The sequence below is a fragment of the Spermophilus citellus genome, assembly GCF_964194105.1.
Source record: "Spermophilus citellus genome assembly, chromosome: 9".
In the NCBI taxonomy this organism is placed as follows: Eukaryota; Metazoa; Chordata; class Mammalia; order Rodentia; family Sciuridae; genus Spermophilus; species Spermophilus citellus.
The window spans coordinates 61,589,468-61,613,271 of NC_138191.1; the positions used below are offsets into that span (position 1 = coordinate 61,589,468).

The 23,804-nt window shown below is 36.8% G+C and overlaps 1 protein-coding gene across 1 annotated transcript in view; it reads right to left on the reverse strand.

Moving 5' to 3' along the window:
• Window positions 1–23,804, reverse strand: part of LRRC8C (leucine rich repeat containing 8 VRAC subunit C) — a 96,555-nt gene that overhangs the window by 50,784 nt on the left and 21,967 nt on the right. Inside the window, exon 2 of the mRNA XM_081305053.1 lies at window positions 17,007–17,082. The gene's annotated coding sequence lies outside the window, so the exon portion shown is untranslated. The remainder of the gene's footprint in view (window positions 1–17,006; window positions 17,083–23,804) is intronic.

Genomic DNA, 23,804 nt, shown 5'->3' on the forward strand with positions numbered 1-23,804 from the left:
AAGGGAAGCAGGAAAGATAACTGATCTCCAACCAAAACAATCCCTATTTCTTCCTTTGAGATTTTTTTCCCTCTTCTCCCTCTCTATTCTCCAACCCTCACATCCCCAACATATGTGAAACCAAGTACTTTGCATGAATTAGGATTTTGAGGACTGGTGCATCTCAATAGTATATTACAGATGTGTTGTATATTCGTTTTGTTGTTGCTTTGTTTTCTTTTTTCCCACCAATTTGTAGTATTTTAACATTTTTTATTTTTCTTAATATGTATGTGTGTTTGTTTTATGTACTCTACTGTCTTCCCATTTATTGTCTACCCAAAATTACTTCCTTTTTCTTCTCCTGCGACTAATATTCCTCTTTAGGTTTCTCTTTCACACTCCCTAAGATATAATAACTCTATATCCTCACCTCTTACCACCTCTGCATATCATCCTACTCCTCATCCCCAGTTCTTTGTCCACCATCAGAAACTGTAAACCATTTTATAAACCTACTGAATATATTGTAGATAATAATTGAATTCACCATTTCTGTACATTGTGACCAAACTGTAAACATCTTAACAGCAAATATTTGTTTTTAGAGTGTATATTGTTTATGTTAGGATCTGTTAACATTGTCTTTCACCTCAAAGGAGATGTATTGGATCCTTATAGCACTATAAGCCTATAGGGTAAAAATGGTAATGCCTCGGATCCACAGTGCTAGAAGGGAAGACGCACAAGCAATATGAAAAGACAAGGGAAGAAAGTGCCCCAAACAAATCAAGAGACCACATTATTAGAATCCATGAACAGCACAGCAGAAGAAATGACAGAGCAGAAGTTCAAGATATACATAATTAAAGTGTTTTGTGAATTAAAGGATGATATAAGAGAGCAAATACAGGCAGCAAAAGATCATTTTGACAAAGAGCTACATAAACAAATGCAGGAAGCAAAAGATTACTTCAATAGGGAGACAGAGGTTCTTAAAAAAACCAAACAGAAATCCTTGAAATGAAAGAAACAATAAACCAAATTAAAAGTTCAATTGAAAGCATCACCAATAGACTAGACCACATGGAAAATAAGACCTCAGATAATAAAGACAAAATATATAATCTTGAATAGAATGTAGACCACACAGTGAAAGTGGTAAGAAACCATGAGCAGACCATTCAGGAAATATGGGATAGCATAAAAAGACCAAACTTAAGAGTTATTGGGATAGAGGAAGGCATAGAGGTCCAAACCAAAGGAATGAGCTATCTATTCAATGAAATATTATCATAAAAATTTCCAAACATGCAGAATGAATTGGAAAACTAAATTTAAGAGGCTTACAAGATGCCAAATGTACAAAATCACAACAGATGCACACTAAGGCATATTATAATGAAAATGCCCAACATACAGAATAAGGAGAGAATATTAAAAGCCAGGAGAGAAAGGAATCAGATTACATGTAGGGGGAAACCAATTAGATTATGTGCAGATTTTTCAATCCAGACCTTGAAAGCTAGAAGATCCTGAACAACACAGATCAAGCTCTGAAAGAAAATGGATGCCAACCAAGAATCTTATATCCAGAAAAATTAAGCTTTAGACTTGATAATGAAATAAAAACCTCCCATGATAAACAAAAGTTAAAAGAATTTACAACTAGAAAACCTAACTACAGAACATCCTCGGCAAAATATTCCATGAAAAGGAACTGAAAAACAACAATGAAAATCAGCAAAGGGAGTTATTACACTAAAGGAAAAACTAGACAAAGAAGAAACCAAATCAAGTTAAATACCCAAAATAAACAAAAATCACTGGGAAAACAAATAATGTCTCAATAATAACCCTGAATGTTAATGGCCTAAACTTATCAATCAAAAGACATAGACTGGCAGATTGGATTTAAAAAAAAAAAGACACAACAATATGCTGCCTTCAGAAGTCTCATCACACAGGAAAAGACATCTAGACTGAAGGTGAAAGGTTGGGCAAAATCATACCACTCACATGGACTGCGGAAACAAGCAGGGGTTTACATCCTCATATCAAAAGTTAATCAAAAGGGGTAAAGAAGGATATTTCATAGTGCTTAAGGGAACCATTCTTCAACAAGACATAACAATAATAAATTTATATGCCCAAAACAATGGAATGCTACGTTCATCAAACAAGCTTTTCTCAAGTTCAAGAGTCAAATAGACCACAACACAATAATTCTGGGTGACTTTAAAACACCTTTTTTACCAATGGATATAGGTCTTCCAAACAAAAGCATCAAACACCAAAAGCAGCAGAAGATAGGAAATAATTAAAATCAGAGCTGAAATAAATGAAATTGAAACAAACAATAACAAAAAAAATTGAAAAAATTTACAAAACAAAAAGTTGGTTCTTTGAAAAAATAAATAAAATTGACAAACTCTTAGCCATGCTAACAAAGAGAAAGAGAGAGAAAACTCAAATTACTAACATACGTGATGAAAAAAGAAATATCACAACGGACACTTCAGAAATACAGAAGATAATTAGAAATCATTTTGAAAACTTGTACTCCAATAAAATAAAAAATATCAAAGGCATTGACAAATTTCTAGAGTCATATGGCTTGCCCAAATTGAATCATGATGATATTTACAATTTAAACAGATCAATTTCAGTGATGAAATAGCAGATGCCATCAGAAGCCCACCAACCAAGAAAAGCCCAGGACCAGCCGGATACACAGTTGAGTTCCACAAGACTTTTAAAGAACTAATGACAATACTCTTCAGTTTATTTCAAGAAATAGAAATAGAGGCAGCACTTCCAAACTCATTCTCTGAGGCTAATATCACCCTGATTCTCAAACCAGGCAAAGACACATTAAAAAAACAAAGAAAACTTCAGTCCAATATCTCTAATGAACATAGATGCAAAAATTCTCAGTAAATTCTGGAAAATTGAATACAAAAACAGATCAAAAAGATCCTGCACCATGATCAAGTGGGGTTCATCCCAGGGATTCAAGTTTGGTTCAACATATGGAAATCAATAAATGTAATTCATCACATCAACAGACTTAAAGAATCATATGATCATCTCAATAGATGCAGAAAAAGCACTCAACAAAATATAGCACCTCTTCAAGTTCAAAACACTAGAAAAACTAGGGATAACAGGAACATATCTCAACATCATATAGGCTATCTATGCTAAGCCCCAGGCCAACTTCATTCTAAATGGAGAAAAATTGAAAGTACTCCCTCTAAAAACTGGAACAAAACAGGGATGCACTCTTTCACCACTTCTATTTAACATAGTTCTTGAAACACTGGATAGAGCAATTAGACAGATGAAAGAAATCAAAGGGATACAGATAGGAAAAGAAGAACTCAAATTAACACTATTGCCGACAATATAATTTTATACCCAGAAGACGCAAAATTCCACCAGAAAACTTCTAGAACTAGTAAATGAATTTAGCAAAGTAGCAGAATACAAAATCCATATCCATAAATCAAAGGTATTTCTGTATCTCTGACAAATCCTCGAGAAAGGAAAACTACCCCATTTACAATAGCCTCAAAAGAAAAAAAAAAAAAAAACAGCAACTTGGGAATCAACCTAACAAAAGAGGTGAAAGACCTCTACAACAAAAACTATAGAACACTAAAGAAAGAAATTAAAGAAGACCTTAGAAGATGGAAAGATCTTCCTTGTTCTTAGATAGGCAGAATTAATATTGTCAAAATGGCCATACAACCAAAAGCATTATAGAGACTTAATACAATTCCAACCAAAATTCCAATGACATTCCTCATAGAAATAGAAAAAGCAGTCATTGAAATCAATAAATGTAATAAATAAATGCCATCAGAAGCCCACCAACTTCATTCTAAATAGAGAAAAACTAAAAGTACTTGCAGGTGGCATTACTATGCTAGACCTAAAACTATACTATAGAGCAAGAGTAACAAAAACAGCATGGTACTGGCACCAAAGTTGACTGGTAGACCACTAGTACAGAATAGAGGACACAGAGACTAACTCGCATAATTACAATTATCTTATATTAGACAAAGGTGCCAAAAACATGCATTGGAGAAAAGATAGCCTCTTCAACAAATGGTTCAGGGAAAATTGGAAATCCATATGCAACAAAATGAAATTAAATGCCTATCTTTCACCAGGCACAAAACTCAACTCAAAGTGGATCAAGTACCTAGGAATTAAACCAGAGACTCTAGGTCTAATAGAAGAAAAAGTAGGGCCAAATCTCCACCATATCAGATTAGGCCCCTACTTCCATAATAAGACTCTTATAGTGCAAGAATTTAAATCAAGAATTAATAAACAGGGTGGATTCAAACTAAAAAGCTTCTTCTCAGCAAAAGAAACAATCAGTGAGTTGAATAGAGAGCCTATCACTCGAGAGCAAATTTTTACCACTCCCACATCAGACAGAGCACTAATCTCTAGAGTATATAAAGAATTTAAAAAGCTGAACACCAAAAAATAAATAACCCAATCAATAAATGGGCCAAGGAATTTAACAAATACTTCTCAGAAGGTGAAATACAATCAGTCAACAAATATAGGAGAAAATGTTCAACATCTCTACCAATTAGAGAAATACAAATCAAAACTACTCTAAGATTTCATCTCACTCCGCTCAGAATGGCAACTATTAAGAATACAAACAATAATAAGTGTTGGCGAGGATGTGGGGAAAAAGGCACACTCATACATTGCTGGTAGGACTGCAAAATAGTGCAGCCAATATCGAAATCAGTATGGAGATTCCTTGGAAAATTGGGAATGGAACCACCTTTTGACCCAGTTATCCCACTCCTTGGTTTATACCCAAAAGACTTCAAAACAGCATACTACAGGGACACAGCCATATCAATGTTTATAGCAGCACAATTCACAATAGCTAAACTGTGGAACCAACCTAGATGCCCTTCAGTAGATGAATGGATAAATAAAATGTGGCATATATACACAATGGAATAGTACTCAGCGATAAAAGAGAATAAAATCATGGCATTTGTAGGTAAATGAATGGTGTTGGAGGATATAATGCTAAGTGAAGTTAGCCAATCCCCAAAAAACAAATGCCAAATATTTTTTCTGATATAAGGAGGCTGATTCGTATGGGGTTGGGAGGGGGAGCAAAAGAGGATTAGATGAACTCTAGATAGGGCAAAGGGGTGGGAGGGGAGTGGAGGAAGTATGGGCGTAGGAAAGGAGGTGGAAATGAGATGAACATCATTACACTAAGTACACATATGAAGACCCGAATGATGTGAATAAAACCAGAGATATCTGTATAAAACCAGAGATATGTGTAATATAAATTGTAATGCATTCTGTTGTCAAATATAACAAATGAGAATAAAAAATCTAAAAAAATAAAACATAGAATTAAAACATAGAATTAAAAAAGTTTTTAACTGTTACCTAATATTTGTGCATATTTATGGTGTGCAATATGACAATTCAATACATATACACAATGTATAATGATCAAATCAGGGTAATTAGCATTTCCACCACCTCAAAAATGTATAATTTCTACGTGTTACAAACATTTTTTCTCCTCTAATTATTTTGAAATATATAATAAATTGCTGTAGTTGGGCATGGCGGCACATGCCTGTAATCCTAGCAGTTTGGGAGGCTGAGGTTGGAGGCTTGTAAATTTGAGGCCAGTCTCAGCCATTTAGTAAGACTCTCTCTCAGAATAACTAACTAAACAAATAGTGCTTCTTAAAAAAAGTGAATTTCAGATAATAAATATATGTTAAAAAACAAATAAATTACTGTAGACTATAATAAACTACTATGGCTATAGAAGACAAGAAAGAATTCTATTCAGTTGTATTTTGGTACTATTTAACCCCTCCCTCCTGTCCTACCTCCCCATCTTTCCTCTAGTCTGGAGTGACCATTGTTCTATCTACTCTTTTCTTCTGTGGGATCAACTTCTAGATCTCATGTGAATGAGAACCTGCAGCATTTTTCTTTCCGTACCTGGCTTATTTCACTTAACATGATGTCCTCTAGATTCATACACTTTGCAGTTTTGCTTTTCTCATTTTATTTTTCCCTTCTTTTGATGTGTCCTTCCATTTTTTCCTTCTTTCCTCCTTCTCTCTATCCTTCCTTCTTCCCTTTTCCAACATTTTTTTTTTTTTTGCCTACCAAGTGCCAAGCACTGGGGATCAAAGATAAATAAGAAGCTAAAATAGAATCTGTGGGCAATAGAGCTAAGTACAAAAAGATTTTAAAAATGCATTATCACTTTTCTTAGCTCCTCAGCTCTTTACACTGATTCAAAGGGGTTTGTGTGAGCCAGACCAGCACTGGCAGAGATGCATGCCAACTAGTCATTTAACTCCTGTAGGGAATTTGCCAAGAGACCTGCCAGAGAAGGATGGGGTATAAAACCAAGCCTGAAAAAAAAAAAAAGACCACCAAGCATGAGATTGCTCTGGAATGAAGAAATTAAGATGGACATACACAAATGTCTGTTTAGACACAACATGAATTTAGAAATGGAATAGATTCAGAGAGATTTTCTTGATAAATTCCTTGCCATACAAACTCTTGCAACTTGCTATTCATAATCTAAGACCCAAATGAATTTGGATAAGAAATGCTTGAATAAGCTTCTATGTCCAACATTTTCCTCCACTATTTCTTAAACTGGCATTTTTTAATGAGAAGGTTCAGAGCTCTTTTTTTAATTACCAGTGGGATTTGTAATCCCCCCCCAAATTCTTAACCACTATGCCAACAATGCACCACTATGATTATAATAGAAAGAAAATCAGAAAGCATCTGTGTAAGGAAAGTAGCTGCAGAAATTAAACTAGAAAAAAATTCTAAGAACATAAATGAGTCAGCATGAGGTATAACAGCCTTTAGGGCATCAACTTCAAAGAGAAAATGAAATTATTTTGGTTGTCCTGGTAACACCAAGATAAAATGTGGAAATGAAAATGCAGGGTTTAACATTAAGAAAATCTTCCTCAGCACTAAGGTCTCTCACATCATGGAATGAGCATTACCATGGCAACATGCAAATAACATGTAAACAGATTAAATACAGAAAACATGCCAGGGGTTGGAAGCATGGCAATAAGGACTAAGCTGATCTAATAAATATTCTGTACCTTTCTTTTCTTTGACTCATGGAATTAAATAGATGATGGCAAAGGGATTGTGGAGATCAAATGAGACTTCCTTCAGAGATGGAGAATCATAAATGGTTTTAAAAACTATTTGTTATGTAATATTTCTAACCATTTATTTTTCTCCAAATGACATAGAATCCCCTCTCATTCTAGAGTTCCGGTTTTCTGGTAGAAAAAGGGAAAAGAAAAAAGAAAAGCATAAGAAATAAAAACATTATCTCACTCTATGGTTTCTATGCCTGATTTGCACTTTTGAGGGGAGGAGATATTTCTTCAGTTATTAGGGTAGTTCATATCTCAAGAACAGATTATTCTGTTAGTATAGTGCTAGAGTTGTAGTATTATTGTTGTTTTAATATTATTACTTTTATTTTGTGCTGTAATTGAACCCAGAGCCTTGTGCATGCTAAGCATGCACTGTACCTCTGAACTATGCCACCAGCCCCAACGCTAGAGTTCTGGAGTGATACTCTAGAATCTCTAGATGAGAACATGGCACTGAAGCTAAATTGGAATCCTCACTCTGCCACTTTAAACTGAGTGACACTAAGCAGGCTACTTTTGTTTCCTTGTTTTTAAAATATGAAAAAAGACAAGATCTTTTTTTCATGGGTTTATTGGGAAGTTTGCAGACAAGGACTGATTGTAGTACAAGGCAGGAAATCAGCACTCGATTTGTGACAGGTACTAATATTATCAATAGAAATAAATCGTTAAATCAAATTTGGTGTGATCAAGGGAGTTAACCATTTTTAAAAATGTTATTGTGGTAAAAACAATTAATAAAAAGTTCTGCCTTCTCAACAGAAGTTTAAGCATACAACACAGTTTTGTTGACTATAAATATAATTTGTATACCAAGTCTCTAGAGCTTATTTATCTTGCTAACTGAAACTTTGTGCCTGTTGGTTAGGAAATCCCCATTCCTACTGGCCCTGGGCAACCACCACTGCTCTCTTTGATGCTATGAATTGGACCATTTTACATACATCATTTAAATAGAATCATGTAGCATTTGTCTGTGACTGGCTCATTTCACTTAATGTCCTAAAGAATCACCCATGACATTGTATATTGAAGAATTTCCTTCTTTTTAAGAGTTGAATAATATTCCATTGTAGATGGTGTATACCACATTTTAAAAGTAATATATTCATCTGCTGATGGATACTTTGGTTATTTACACATCATGGCTATTGTGAATAAGGGAGTTTATTATTAATAAGAATAAGAATTTCTTGGTGTTTGTGCCTTCAGTCCCTACTTGAGGCATCACACTAAAAAAAGAATTCTTCATAAAAAAATGGAAGACACAAACTTTGAATCATTTTTGTTAAGTGGGAAAGGAAAGGTATAACAATTGATAATTAATACTATTGTTCCTGCTAATTGCCAGTTATTAAAAAATGTTATCTGTTGAATCTCTACATTAAGTCTGTGCTCTACAGAAGAGGAAATCTGCAAAGGCAGGTCAGTTTCCCCATGGTTACAAACCTCATGAATGGCATCTGCAAAAATTCCAACTTAACTCTCAGATTCCAATGACCAACCTCATTTCATTTCACAAGGAAAACTACCTTAGTCTCTAATAACCTCTTTTATGGGAAGTCTAGACTTGATATCGATTGGTAAGATCACCTGCTTGAGAAGTTAACCACCCGAGGAGGACTGCATTCAAAACACCTATGACTTGATCCAACCTAAAATCTCACACAAAGAGAGCAATTCAGCCTAAGGAAAGAACTTTTTAAAAAGATGTTTAAAGGACTCAACTTCTATCCATGAAGGAATCACTAGTATGGGAAAGACTTCTACCATAAGTGGCTAGGAAAATGGAAATTTACAGAGCCCCCAAAAGCACTCCTACCTTATATTCTTGGTTATACCTGTCCTTGGTTTGATACTGAATCCTCTGGTGAAGAATGCTGTCCCCAAATATGGCCCTATTCCATTCTTCTTATGGGCGATCTGCATGTGATTTCCAGTAACTCCATACAGCAAAACAGCAAGAACCTTCTGTACTGAGAATTTGAATACTGGGAAACTTATACCAAATTGAAACTGAAGGATACTGACTACTAACTTCCTTTTCATTGTTCTTATTCAAATTAATTTGGATGAAATACTCAACAATTAACCATCTCTTATCTTAGAAAATTATTAGGCTCTTCCTTCCCTGATGTTCTAGCAAAGTGTTTGACTTTATTGCAGTTATGCCTATAAAGAGGTCTATTTTCCTGCCACTGGCTCAAATGTTCACTGTTTCATTTTTTATATTATGGGCTGCTTTTTTGGCTTCCTCCTCAGGTCCCACAATGTTTCCAGAGACACAGAATAGGAAACACTTTAGGTGAACTTGATGTAAAATATCCCCATAAGTACCTACAGTATCTATCTAATTCATGGGACTGCAGGCTTATTCTGCCAACTAACACTGATATTGAAACATACTAAAATATATATTTTGGATCACTCTGAAAGTTTAGCTCTTTTATAGGAACATGATTGAAGATGTGACTTCATATCAACCTGAGTTCCTGAACTCACACCAACCCGAGGTTCCTGAACTCACATACCCTTAGCTTTGGCTTTCTTTATTCTACCAAATACTACCCCACAGTTACTTCTATTGCTGCTCAACTTTCTATTTTACCTCATCTTCTTCATCTAACTTCTCCAAGTTTTCTCGTTTTTTAGTTTTTCTCAGTACAAGTACCTCATGCTCTAGCTGATAGATTAGATATGGGGTTTAAAAGAAGTCAGATAAAGCCAACATTATTTTCATTGTTTTTTGATCTTATTTTCTAGGATTTTTCCTTTTTCTTTTTAACTGATACATAAAAGCCATAAAATTGTCCGTATTAATAGAGTGTCATGTAACATTCAATAATGTACATAATATGTCATGTTTAAATCAGATTAAACATATTTACCTACTTGAACATTTATCATTTCTTTATGGTAAACACTTCCAAAATCCTTTCTTCTACCTTTTTGCAATGTACAATACAGGTACAAGATATTTGACTTGAAGAGAAGAAAGGATGGGTTGCTGAGGGAGCAAGAAACTACGGGAAGAGCAGATTGCAGGCAGAAGGGGAATGGGGGGGCTTGGTTTCAGCTGTGTGTATTAGACATCCCAGTGAGGGGCCCCACAAACACTTGAACACACCAGACAGAGTTGGGAATGATCTTGGTTGGAGTCACCAGGGGACAGAAAGTGTTAAAGTCTTGAGACAGGATGAAAACACTTAGGGTGTATAGAAAGAGAGGAAAACTATCTCAGGACTTCCTAAAATAAGGAACATGCTTCCCCCAGATATGGGCATGAATACTGCTCTCTCATTTCCTTCAAGTCTCTGTGCAATTGTTGTTTTCAGAGATGCCTTGTCTGCTTACCCTACTGAAAACATGAACACAAACTCAGGCATGGTCGCAGCATGTCTTACCAGAATTCCCTTTTCCATTTTTCTAAGTGGCTTTCCTCATAGCGTCATCCTTTATAAAAAATTTTAAATTTCTTTATTGGTGTTATATGATTATACATAACAGTAAAATTCATTACGACATGTTTGTATATGCACACAACAGAATTTAATCAACTCCTCCCCCAGCACTCCCCTTCTCCACCCTCCCCCTGATCTTCTTCAATTCTACTGGTCTCCCTTCTATTTTCATGAGTTTTTTTTCTTTTTCTTTCTTTCTTTCCCCCCCCCCCCACACTTTTCTTTCTCTAGCTTCTCCATATGAGACACAACATGTGACCCTCGACTTTCTGAGTCTGGCTTATTTTGCTCAAATGTGATGCTCTTCAGTCCTCATAGCATTATCTTTATGGATATATGGTGTAGGTGTATGCTTATTTACTTGTGTTTCTGTTTCCTGCATCATAAGGTAAATTCCTAAGAAATACGAACTTTTTTTTTCTTTTTTTTTTTTGGTGCTGAGGATAGAACCCAGGGCCTTTTGCATGCAAGGCAAGCACTCTACCAACTGAGCTATAGCCCCAGCCAAGAACTTTGCTTTTGTTTATTACTATTTCCCAGTGTCTGCCTAGCATAGTATCTAGCACAAAAAGTGTACTCAATAAATAATTGTTAAATGAATGAATGAAAAAAATGAATATATGTTTATTCTGCAAGTCTCCCAATTGTTTAAAATATATAACAAAAATATTTATGTGGCTACTAGAACTTCAAGGAAGCTACACAATAGTTTTGGGATGAGGACCACCTGATTCTTTGAGAATGAGAACCATTCTGCATTCCCTCATGACACCTGCACTGTACTGAAGGACAAAGAGGAAGCTTCTCACTGGAGGCTACCTTAGAGATCTGCATAGTGGTAGAAATGGAAAATCTTCTCTTCTTTGTTATTTGGAGAGTTGGGAGAGGGAAGAAAGAATATGAGTGAGACTAGAGGTATTTTCAGCCTGATTTATTCTGAGCCAGGGGCTCGTTTATGATGTTATTAGCAGTACTGCATTCTTTACTCCAGTTGCCTACCTCAGTCACCTCCCTGGACCTACAGTGGAATAAGGTACAGGAGAGAATTATGGGTGTTTTCTAAGCAATAGCAGGGCAACAGTGCTCATGGATAGTTGGGGTTACAATTTTCAGTGTCAGATGACTAGTAATGAGCAGAATCAGAGCATGATATTTGTGGGAAGTTACAATGGTCAAAAGTGGTTCAAATCAGCAAAAATGTCATTCCTTAAAAAAACAGATCATACTGAATTCATGGCATTCAAGATCTAGAAAATTTACCTAATATTATAACTAGCACCATTCAGATTCCTTGTTAGAGTTTGGAGTTCTATTATTTTAAGAGAGGAATGTGAAAATGAGACCCTGTCTCTAAATAAAATTCAAAAAATAGGGCTGGGGATGTGGCTCAGTGTCAAGTGTCCCTGAGTTCAATTCCTGGTACACCCCTCCCCCAAATTAGATAGGCACTTATTTAAAGACAACAAATTCTACCTTCAAAAATATATCCAGATTCTTCCTTTCCTTCCCTTTTTTTTTTTTTTTTTTTTGGAGTGCTAGGATCAAACCCATGACCTCATGCCTGCTAGGGAAGAGCTCTACCACTGAGCTACACCCTTAATCATTTCTGATCTGTCTGCTATTACCTTGGTCCAGCCACCATCATTTCTCCACAGATTACTGCAACGACCTCCTAGCTGGTCTCCCTGCTCTCATCTTTGACCCTCAGAGATTAATCTCAACTGAGCAGCCAGAATAATGCTTTCAAAATACTGGGTCTCTATGGGCCTTCTGAGAGACATTCCAACCCCACACGTAGCAGTTTTGTGCTTAATATTAAAATAAGTAATTATAACCCTACATGTAGCAGTTATGTATTTCAGGATTTGGAAAAGTTCTTTTGTGCTTAATATTAAAATAAGTAATTATTGAAAGATGAAAAAAAAAAACACTATGTCTCTTCTCTGCTCCAAACCCACCAGTAACCCTCCATCTCACTTGGGAAAGGTCAAAATCTTTGCAAAAGTCCTAAAGGCCTTGTGTAATCTCACTCCCAGCCCTTCTAGTCTTAGTCCTCTCCTGAACATTCTCTTTGCTCCAGCTGCATTGGTTCTTACGGCAGTTTCTAGAACATTCCAGATTTACTCCTGCCTCAAGGCCTTTGTACTCACAGCACTTCTGCCTGTAGTTCTCCTCTTCCTGATTTTGGTGTTGGTGTGGCTCCATCCCTTGCCTTCTGCAGACACTGCTGAAGCTGCTCCAGAACTGAATCACTTTTTCACTATCTCTACCACTGCCACCCTGGTCCAAGCCTTTGCCCCCTCTTGTTTGGACAATACTACCAAGCCGATTTAATGTTAAGTCCCACCTGCCACAGTCCCTTTCTTCCTGCCATGAATCATTTTTTCTCCATAGAGTTTAATAACTTTGAACATATCATGCCTATTTTAGTTGCTTATGTAATACCTTTTCCGACTTCTTCCACTTGAATGTAAGTCCCATGAGGGCAGTTTTTGCCTGATTTGGAAACTGTTTGGTTCAGGAGAGTGACTGACCCATAACTAAATAACAGAATAAAGTAGTACAAACAGAATGTATAAAGAAATGTCACATACTCAAGATAAGCAAAGGAATATATAAGGCTAACAGATGTGTTAAGAGCCTTGAAGTATATAGATACATTGAAGTAAGTACCAGTTGCAAAATGCTTCAATTTGGTACAGGACAACAGGTTTCGACTTGTTACATGAGAGACTTAGGAAAGAACCTGCTATTAAATGGCCTAAATAAAAGGTCGTACCATGAGATGTGAAACAAGGGAGTAAGTCATGTCTGGCTGGTGGGCTCACTGTTTCAAGGTGGCAACCAGTTGAGAAAGGGCTGTGGGATGAGCTTGAGGATTTCTCAGGAGCCAACATTACTTCCTGAAGCACACAAAGTGCCAAGTGTTTCCAAAGGGAAAATGTGGTATTAAAATAGGAACGACTGATTTGAAAATTGTTGATGGATCTGGGCTGGTTTGGTTGCCTCAAATTTACTGGAGAACACCTAGGGGAAATAAAACCAGGGCAGGCAGAGGGGCAGCTCAGCCTTGGTTGTACATTAGAATCACCTAGAAAGTTGTCAATATATTGATGTATGGTGTGGTTAAATCAGAATCCCTGGGGGAGGATCCAGGCATGAGGTGTTTTGCAAAGGTCCTGGGGTGGGTGATTCCTGAGGTTGAGACCTATTCTCCAAGAAACATCTGTTTCCCTTTCTTGTGATTAAAAAGTAAAGCTGGGTACCAAATAAGGTCTGAGGGAAAATCCACAGTTTTACCTGACCCTATCAAGGAAGGCTCTGCTTACTTAGAATGATTTCAGGACCCAAGGAATTTATTTATTTTTTCATGCTAGGGATTGAACCAAGGAACTTGTGCATACTAAGCGCACATGTTCTACCCACTAGAGCTACCCACCAGCCCCTGTATTTCAGGGAAGAAGAGGATCCTGAGCCTCATGAGGATTGAGAAATGGATAGGGTGGGCATGCAGACTGAGAAAGGGACCAAGAGATCTGAGGACAGAAGAGCATAAGGAAACCTGACAGACTCAGGGCGGTCGCAGTCTCTCTGGCTCTCAGTCTCTGTGGCTGCTCCCTCCATGTTCACTTCGCCTTGCCCTCTCCTCCTCCGGGACTCGAAAGCCCATAGCACCATATCAGGACTGACAGGTTTCCCCATGTGGATCACCCTCCCTAGGGAAGAGCATGCTACATGGACAACACTGGGAGGGGTCTTAGGCCATAACTGCAGTTTCTATTTTGGAAGCCTGTGGCTGAGTATTTTCCATGCAATCCAAGATCAACAGTCTTCTACCTGCCCTCTCTATCCTTCACTGCCAGGGTTATTTATATTTGCACCTATCTCCCTCCTGCACTGTAAACTGTGAGGGCAGAGACCGGGTTGCTCATCTGGGTACACCCAGCCCTTAACCTATTTGTCTGAGCTGTAATAGTTTTAACAGACAGAGTTTCACACACATAGCATGATTTACCCTCTGGAATAATTTCTGGATGTAGATGATGCTTTAGGCAAAAGAACTGTAATTCTGATGGGGTCCAAGTTTATTTGATAAATGCTTTATTTTAGAGTAACAGTGAATATTAATCTTTGTTAACAAAGCTCTCTTTACATATGAAGGAAAACACAACAACATGAGCTAACATTTGCTGTAATGTGCCTTGAAGGTGGCACCAGGAGCTAGCAGCACTTCCATGTACTATGTTGTTTAACACCCAAACAGCCCTAGGCTTGAGGTACTATAAGCCCATATTTACAAAATAAATTGAGATTTTGGAAGGTAAATATCCTGCCTGGGGTTACCTAGCATAGGAGGGGGCCTAGAATCAACCAAGGTCATTTGTGTTCAGAACCCATTATTTTAAGCCAAAAAATCTAACATTCCCATAGACAACCAAAAAACAGAATGGAATATTGAACTCAATTCTGATTGAACACAGGAATTAGTTAAGGAGAAAGGGTGTTCCTTTATTCTATAGGAGGATTTCTTAAAACTGGGTGTGATACTATCTAAAACTTCCTACCAACTTATATCAGAGATACTTACTTTCAAGTTTGTATTACATTCAGATTATAATATAAACTCAAAAAAATTTTCTTTCACATTTATTTGATTTTCCATGGGCAGTAGCTCCTAACTCTTTGGCTTTAAATCTATAGCTTCTTAGGTGTTTAATAACATCTGAGAATTTAAAGGGTAGGCACTACTTTATCCAATATCTAAATGAGAGAATAGGCAGTCTATTTTCCTGTCAGGAAAGAACCCATTCAGCATGAAGTATATATATGTTTTTAATAAATAGTTTATAGTTTATTACTCAGTGTAAGAAACAATGATACACATGTTAAATCTTTATATCAATTGCTTAGTTTTGGAAAAATAAACATATCCTTAATTCTATTCACAGGTGATTCTAATATAAAAACAGATGAGCTGGGGCACTGTGGGGCCTGCCTACAATCCTAGCTACTCAGGAAGCTGAGACAGGAGGATCTCAAGTCCAAGGCCAGCCTGAGCAACATGGAAAAACCCTATCTCCAAAAAACAAATTAATAAAAGTAATTTTATATATAATATTATATATAATAAATGTATTTTCTTTTTTTACTGGTAGAGGGTGTAACTCAGCATGGTTCCCTAGTAGGTATAAGTAGGTATAAGGTCCTGGGTTCAATCCCCAGTACTGCAAACAAAACAAAACGAAGATGGGGCTTAGGTATAATCTTTCTAAAAATAAGGATGCATATTCTTAAAATACATGCTTCCTTCTCCACTGCCATTTAATAAAATGCCTTATCATATGAGATATTGAGATATGCACAGTGACTATTTGAAAACCTTTCTGTGGCTAAGAATTTTCTAGTCTTTTTCAGATTATATTCTAAAAGCAAATATATTTTAAAACAGGCTTCATTCCAGGTTTCCAAGCAAACACACTCAAATAGATTAATTAACATATCAGAGACTCAGACTGTTTTCAAATGCTATACTTAACACTGCTTATGATGTCACGCAAGTAAGTTTGACTCAGTGAATATGTCAACAGGAAGGGGTCTGGCAGAAGCATAAAAATTCTGAACAAACTAATCCTGAGACTCAAGCAACTCCATTACCAGAAATGTTAGTTAAACCAAACAGCAGGGTGGCCAAAGAACATCCAGGAAAACCAGTGTTTTCAAGATTGTGGTTTCCTCATATAAGGGAACTATTATGCTCCCATTTGGATGTGGCACAAGAGGGCTCTTTGAAAGCATGGTATATTTCAACTAAAAATAAAATCTCAGTCCAGCTGAGAGAATACAAAGGTACTCTCAGTCATATGCTTGCATTCCTGAGATTCTCTATCTCCTGCTTACCCTCAGTAACATGCCCTATGGCCTCACCTCATATATTTTGTTTTAGCTTATAAAATATTCTAATGTGACATAGTCCTTTGTTCATGTCCCAGTTCAGGTCTAAAATTTTTTCCCCTTATCTCGAAGAAGAGGTCTTCCTAAAATTTTGCATAAATGAACATCATATCATGCATCTTCTAAACCACAACAGCCACAACCTAATGGTCCCATGACAACAGTTAGGCAGATCATTCAAAAGACATGATGTGCCCCTACTGAGGACACCAGCATTACATCAATAGATCTTAATAAAAAACTGAAAGGTAATTTTGTGAATTCTCTTCCCTAGAAATGATTACAGTCATTTTGTACATTTAAGGTGATATGAAGTCCTTTATCCAAAACAATATAGGCCAACAGTAAAGTTAATAAGAAATATACTTTTCATTACCTTATAGGTATATGTTACTTCATTCAACATCTGCATTCCCACAACTCTAAGTTTAGTCATAAGCAGCCACTTTAACCTAAAAAAATAAAAATAAATGTAAGTCATGTCTACTCACTGTTTTGTGTAATACAATGCAATGATTATGATGTAAGTTTTATAGCCAGAAAAAATTAGGTTTGCAATCTAGCTTTATAGCTATTAGCTGGTGATCTTGGGCAGGTTTTTAAACTCTTTAAATTATACACCCTTAGAAAAAAACAGTAAATACAAGTAAAACACAGTAAATACAAGTAAAATACAGTAAATACAATTATGGACCACATTCTTAAAAAAAAAAAAATTTAGCTCTGGTTTTCTCGGGACTCTTAGATTCTGAAAGGTCTTTGTGTTTCTATGTCTGTTCCTCATGGAAATTGCCAATAAGTACCACCAAATCATGGTGCCCCCTTTAAAACATTTGGTAATTTTTCTCCTTGTTTCAAGAGAGGCCAGTTTCTTTAAATCAACCATCTCTAACTCCATATGTAGCTGTCAAAACCTTGCAAAGTGTCAACCTGCCCCAAACCAGAGGTCCCAGGTTCCCACAGACAGTGTGGCTCTTGGAGCTTAATCAGCACCTCTCATCTCTAGTGCATGACCCAAAGTTTTAAGGAAGGCTCCAAAGCTAAGACCAATGATAACATTATAACAACTCTTTAAGAACAAGGGCCCACCCTACCCAACACCTTATAGGTGGTTAGATCTGCTGCTGTGGAGTTGGAACTTTTGGAAAAGCTGCTCCCCTGACTGCTGCCATACAACAACACAGCTACCTTTCTGGGGTCTACAGGAAGCTGCACCTGTGGCTGAGGAAACCAGCAACAATCTGTGGGTTCCCTGAAGACAGACTTCCTGGAAGCTGAGTCATGGACCTCCCAGAACAGTCACTGAAGTGGCCTCATGTTGTATTTTTGTTATTAGTTACTTCTGTGCTCATGCGCTATTAGTGCCCTTAGCTAGAAGATAAAGCATCATGATGAGAGAGACAGCCTGTGGTCTCCCAATACCCAGCCCCTCCTTTTCACCTAATAATGGATGGGTACATGTTCCAGCCTCCTTGCAGGCAGATACGGCCATAAGACTCTGTCCTAGCCACCGGAATCTAAACAGCAAAGATAGATTCAACTCTCAATTGTGCGTTTAAAGAAACTTGTCCACATCTCCTTCTACCCACTTTTCAGATGGGATATAACCTCGGTATTAACTGCCTTCAATCAGATAAGTGAGAGATATGTACTAGCAATGGTGGAACAGTAAGACATCAGGAAGCTAAGTCCTTAACATCATATGAATATGCCTAGATTATTATGACAGAGAAAGATACAATGTCCTTTCTTAAGTCACCATGTGTGTGCCTGTGTGTGGTGAGAGGAGGTGAAGAGTCCCTCTGATAGCATTTGACATCACAGCCTAACTCTTCAGTCACATGGGCTGTGCTTCCCATGTTGGTGTAGGCAAATGCATTCAAGTGGTGGAGGAGAAGATGGAGGAGGAGAAGAGGGCATAGTATGCAGAGGGCATATTTTCCTGGTACTGACTTTAATCAAAGATTTTCGGGCTAAAAGGAAATTTTGTATTAAAACCAGAAAGAATATAGACTCAAATGTAAAATTTGCATGCTTTTAAAAGGTAAAATATAGATATAAAATGAAATTTGGTCCTTTGAGCAGAATGCTTCCATCTCTATTCCCAAATTCCTGAAATATTCCTGAGAAAGTTACTGATGGAAACTATGAGGAACATTAGCTGAAGAGAGAAGATTTGACAGGAAGTCTGAGGTCTAGATCGAACTCTACTTCTGACTGTAATATATTATGCAAGTCCTCCTGCCCTGGTACTTCTACATACAAAACAAAGCCACATATGTAAATCTCCAGCGAAAACATTGTCATACATACACATATACTTATGCGTTACATGAAGATAAAGATGACTTAGGGTTGATTTTTGGAAAGCAATGAGATGCCAAGGATCGTATTCTGGGAGTTATGGTATCCATGTGAATGCCATAAAGTCAGAAGGTGTCCATGACATGACCACTCTGCTGAGAAGTTGCACGGGTCCCATAGTTCACACAGATCTCCCAAGGGGCTTTTGGTCTCCTCTAGAACTTGTGTTCAAATATAATTGTTATGAAAACAGTTTTAAGAGGCAGAACTTATACTTAAGATTGAAAAAAAAGAATATTAGTATGTTTGTACTTTGCTACTGAATAATAATTGTGCATCTTTATGGGATACAGTGTGATGTTTTGGTACATTTATACATTGCATGTTGATGATCTGAGAATACTAACTTATCCATCATCTCAAACATTTGTCATTTGTTTATGTTGAGTACAAACTTCTATTTTGAATTATATAAAAAGTATTACTAACTATAGCAAACTTCTATGTAATAGAACATCAACAATCTTCTTCCTATATGGCTATGACTTTGTGAACATTATGTTGTTTATATATTGTAGAGACTAATCCCTCGTTGAAAAAATAGTATGCAAATAATAAAAAAAAAGAGGTGCAACTTCTAAGAGGTGTTTAGGGCATTAACTCATTCATGAGGGTGGAATCTACTGCCCTTTGCTTGTGCGCTTGCTCTCTCTCTCTCTCACTCCCTTTCTCTTGCTTTCTTTGCTCTTCTGTCATCTAATTCCATCTACCACATGATAAAGGCTGCTGCCCGAGGCTGATAGCTTGATATTGGACTTCCCAACAACCTACAGACTGTGAACCAAAAATTTCTGTTCATTATCAATGACTGACTATGGTATTCAGTTACCAAATGGACTAAGATGTATAAAGACACAGTTATAGATGCCCATATATTTGGGGGAATGTTTCCAATCTGAAAGATATAAATAGAAAAAATACACAATCAAAGGAACAAAGAACACATATGTGAATCACAAGTAAGAGAAAAATACAAAAGCAGACAGCAGGAGTTCACATTTTAAAACCTTCAAACTATAATTAATATTCTCAGCAAGCTAGTAGTTGATGTGTGTTCATCAGAAAAAGCTTAGAAATTAAAAATCAAGCAATCAACCTAAGGGTTGGATTTTAATTTTGACAAAACTAATCTTAAAGTAGAATAAAAATGTGGGAGAAAAATTAGAAATCCAATATTTGAAAAACAGAAATTTTCTAGAGTAAAAAGAAAATGAATGGAAGTTATCAAAGAAAGAGTGAAATAAAGTTTTTCCAAACGATTGAACTCAATATGAATTAATGAATTAATAAAGACCCACACCACTATGAAGTCTAGAACATTAGGGAGAGAGAAGATCCTAAAAGTTTTTGGCAGTGGGGTTAGGTCAGGTAAGAGGAATATAGAGAGAAAACACAGAACATTAGGTTTCTCAGCAACAATACTGAATGCTAGAAGATGGTTTTTATTAAATTTTATTAAATTACAATTTTTTAATTAAATTCCTAATGGAAGGAGGTGTCAATTTGGAGTTCAATATCTAGTCAAACTAACTTTCTAATTGAAGAGTAGAATAAATAGAATATTTCAGACATTGAAGGACATAGATAATTTACTTTTATGCATTCTTTACTTTAAAAATACTGAAGTATTCCAAGGCAATACAAAGCCCCTTCCTTGGCCAGCTGTAATCCCAGATACTTAGAGGAGGCTGAGTGAGGCAGGAGGATTTAAAGTTTGAGATGAGCTGGACAACTCAGTGAGACCCTGTCTTAAAATAAAATAACAGTAGGGGATGCAGCTTAGTGGTACAGTGCCCCTGGGTTTGATCCACAGAACCACAAAAATACACATATACATAAAAATAAATAGATAAATAAGTTCCTCCTCTGAATTCCAGACTTAACTAGATATTTCAAAATTAATTAGTTAAATAAGTAGGTACCCAAAATTTATTCACTTCCTTCCCAAATCTGCTGTTCTCACAATCCTCCACATTTTAGTCAATAGGACATCTGTAATTGCATTTCCTTTGATTCAAAATCTTGGAGTCAATTTTGACTTCCTTCTCTCACATACAGTTCTATTCTGTCAGCAAGGCCTATTGGCTCAACCTTAAACTACATCCAAAAACTCAACAGTTCTCATTACCTGAACTGCTATAGCCCAAGTCACCAGCAGGTCTCATTTGGTGTATACAGCACGTTCCTAACTATTCTCTATGCTTCCATCTTTGCCTCCTACAATTTTCTCTACCAATGTTTGTCAAAGTATGCCTCTTTGGGGAATTAGAGAAGTCAAAATTATTTTCATAAAATACTATATATTACCTTGCCTTTTAAATTTACTTTCCAGTGAGTGAACAGAGAAGTTTTCTAGAGGCTAGAGAGGACATGTGAATGAACAGATCAAATGCCAGACACAGAGGCGATGTGCAGAATTTATACTGCTATCTTCTCACTTCATTTGTTTTGAAAAATATAGTCATTTTCATAAAAATGTTATTTGCATTAATATCTAGTGGCTTCGTTATTATTTTAAAATAGACATCAGTTTTAAATTTCACATACAGTAAATATCTACAGAAAAAAACCTATATAAAGCTCTTTGGAATCTTTAATAATTTAAGAGTACAAAGGCCCTGAGACAAATGTTGATAAGAATCGCTCTATGCTGCAGCCAAAGTGATCCTTTCAAAATCCAAGTTAGATTAAGACTCTTATGTGCTCAGAACCCTCTAGTGGCTCCTCATCTCATTCAAAATAGAGGTGGACAAGACACTTTCAAGCCTACCCGATACATCCTTATATTTGCTATCCTACTGAGAGGATCTCCCTCCTTCAGATGTGGGTAATCTTTCTTCCTCTTACATGTCTTTGCTTTATGAGCCAGATTTTTAATTGTGCCCCTTTCCAAATACTGAAATGCTTACAAATGCATTCCTGTTCTGCGATAATGCTACTCCACATTGTGGTGCATTTGTTTACTCTCTCTCTTCTTTCACAGTGTCAGTCTGCAGGATCAGTGGCTGTGATCAATCTGCTCAAAGGCTAGTCGACCTGGTGGTTTGTACCCAGTGTGGTCTCAAATTATCAGCACCAGGCTGATTTCAAGAGATTATCCAGCTAACCCATCAGACAAGACCACACCGAAACCATGAAGAAAGCTGTAACTTGCTTCTATTTTTAGTTCTTCCAAAGACCCAGCCTCTGTCAAAATTTGTGGAAAAGCTGGCTATTTGATGTCTGACAATTCTTTCTGGCCACTGGAATTCTTATGTGCAGGTTAAACTTCTATTTTCAAAAGAGATGCACAACCGCTCTTTGTACTCAATTGGAGATCCCCTCATACCTGCAAGTAGTTACTAAATTTTTCCTTAACTTCCTCATCTTAGCTGAAACATCTCAATTCCTTTCATTTTATCGCCCTATACAGAGTCTGTTTCCAGTGCCCTAATTATTTTTCTGATGGTCTTCTGATTCTTTTCCAAGTTTTTCATCTTTCTATTTGTGTAGTCCTAAGTTAAACAAGCTATAAGAGCTAGTGTGATAACAAAAGGTTCCTACAGTTTACTTTTCTTTTACTGCACCTCAGGGTATGCTTTTAAAAATGGACTATTACATTGCCTTGTTAAAAAAAAAATGTCCCAAACCTGGGTGATGTTATTTACAACTTCCTCCCAGAAAGAAATTAATATTCCTAATAAAACTGCTTAAGTAATTGATTCCCATGAACTTCAATAACACTGAAAATTATTCTGGGAAATTAATTAAAACACACAAAGCTGACCAGCTGTCAACCAAGAGTTTAGTGACCTTTAACCAATCCAGTTTCTTTTGCTATAAAATAACCTTACCAAAAGCAAATTTTGGGGCTGGGGATGTAGCTGAGTGGTACAGTGTGTTAGCATGTGCAAGGCCCTGGGTTCAACCCCAGCACACACAAAAAGAAAGGAAAGAAAGGAAAGAAAGGAAAGGAAGGAAAGGAAAGGAAAGGAAAGGAAAGGAAAGGAAAGGAAAGGAAAGGAAAGGAAAGGAAAGGAAAGGAAAGGAAAGGAAGGGAGGGAGGGAGGGAGGGAGGGAGGGAGGGAGGGAGGGAAGGAAAGGAAGGAAAGGAAGGAAGGAAAGGAAGGAAAGGAAGAAAGGAAGAAAGGAAGAAAGAAAGAGGGAGGGAGGAAGAAAGAAAAGAAGAGAGAGAGAGAGAGAGAGAGAGAGAGAGAGAGAGAGGGGGAGGGAGGGAGGGAGGGAGGGAAGAGACATAAAAACAGAAAGAAAGAGAGAAAGAAAGAATGAACAGATCTTTGAATTAGCTAGGAGAGAACTTTCCCCTTACAGTAAGTTTGTTGTAAATCTTTGACACATATTAACAAACAAGTTTTCTTTTATTGATTTTTTTTATAAATGCAGAGATAACTCTGTCCTATAAAGGTCGAGATAGCATATACTTAAGCTTGACAGATCCCATGAGGTCTATGTTCCATATTCTGAAAACAAAATAAAACCAAAAAACCTACCCTTTAAAAACATAAAAATGCAAATACCAATATTAGTCAGTTGACCAGACAAAATCAGTTTGCAGACCCAAACCACATGGGCCACAGTGGTCAATGTCCATTCTAGTTGCTCTTAGAAATCCCACAGAGGCTTGCTCACCTCAAGAGAAGCGGAGCTGTCAGCAGCCTCTGGCTCAAGGTACTTTGCCAGGAATGCTACTGAGATTCATGGTGTTTCTCTTCCTGATTCTGGCTTTTTTTACTGAGATATGGCAGCTAGAGCACTTAAATGTCAATCTAAAAAGTCATTTGAAAGTGCTCCTATTCTGCTGGGCTTAAGA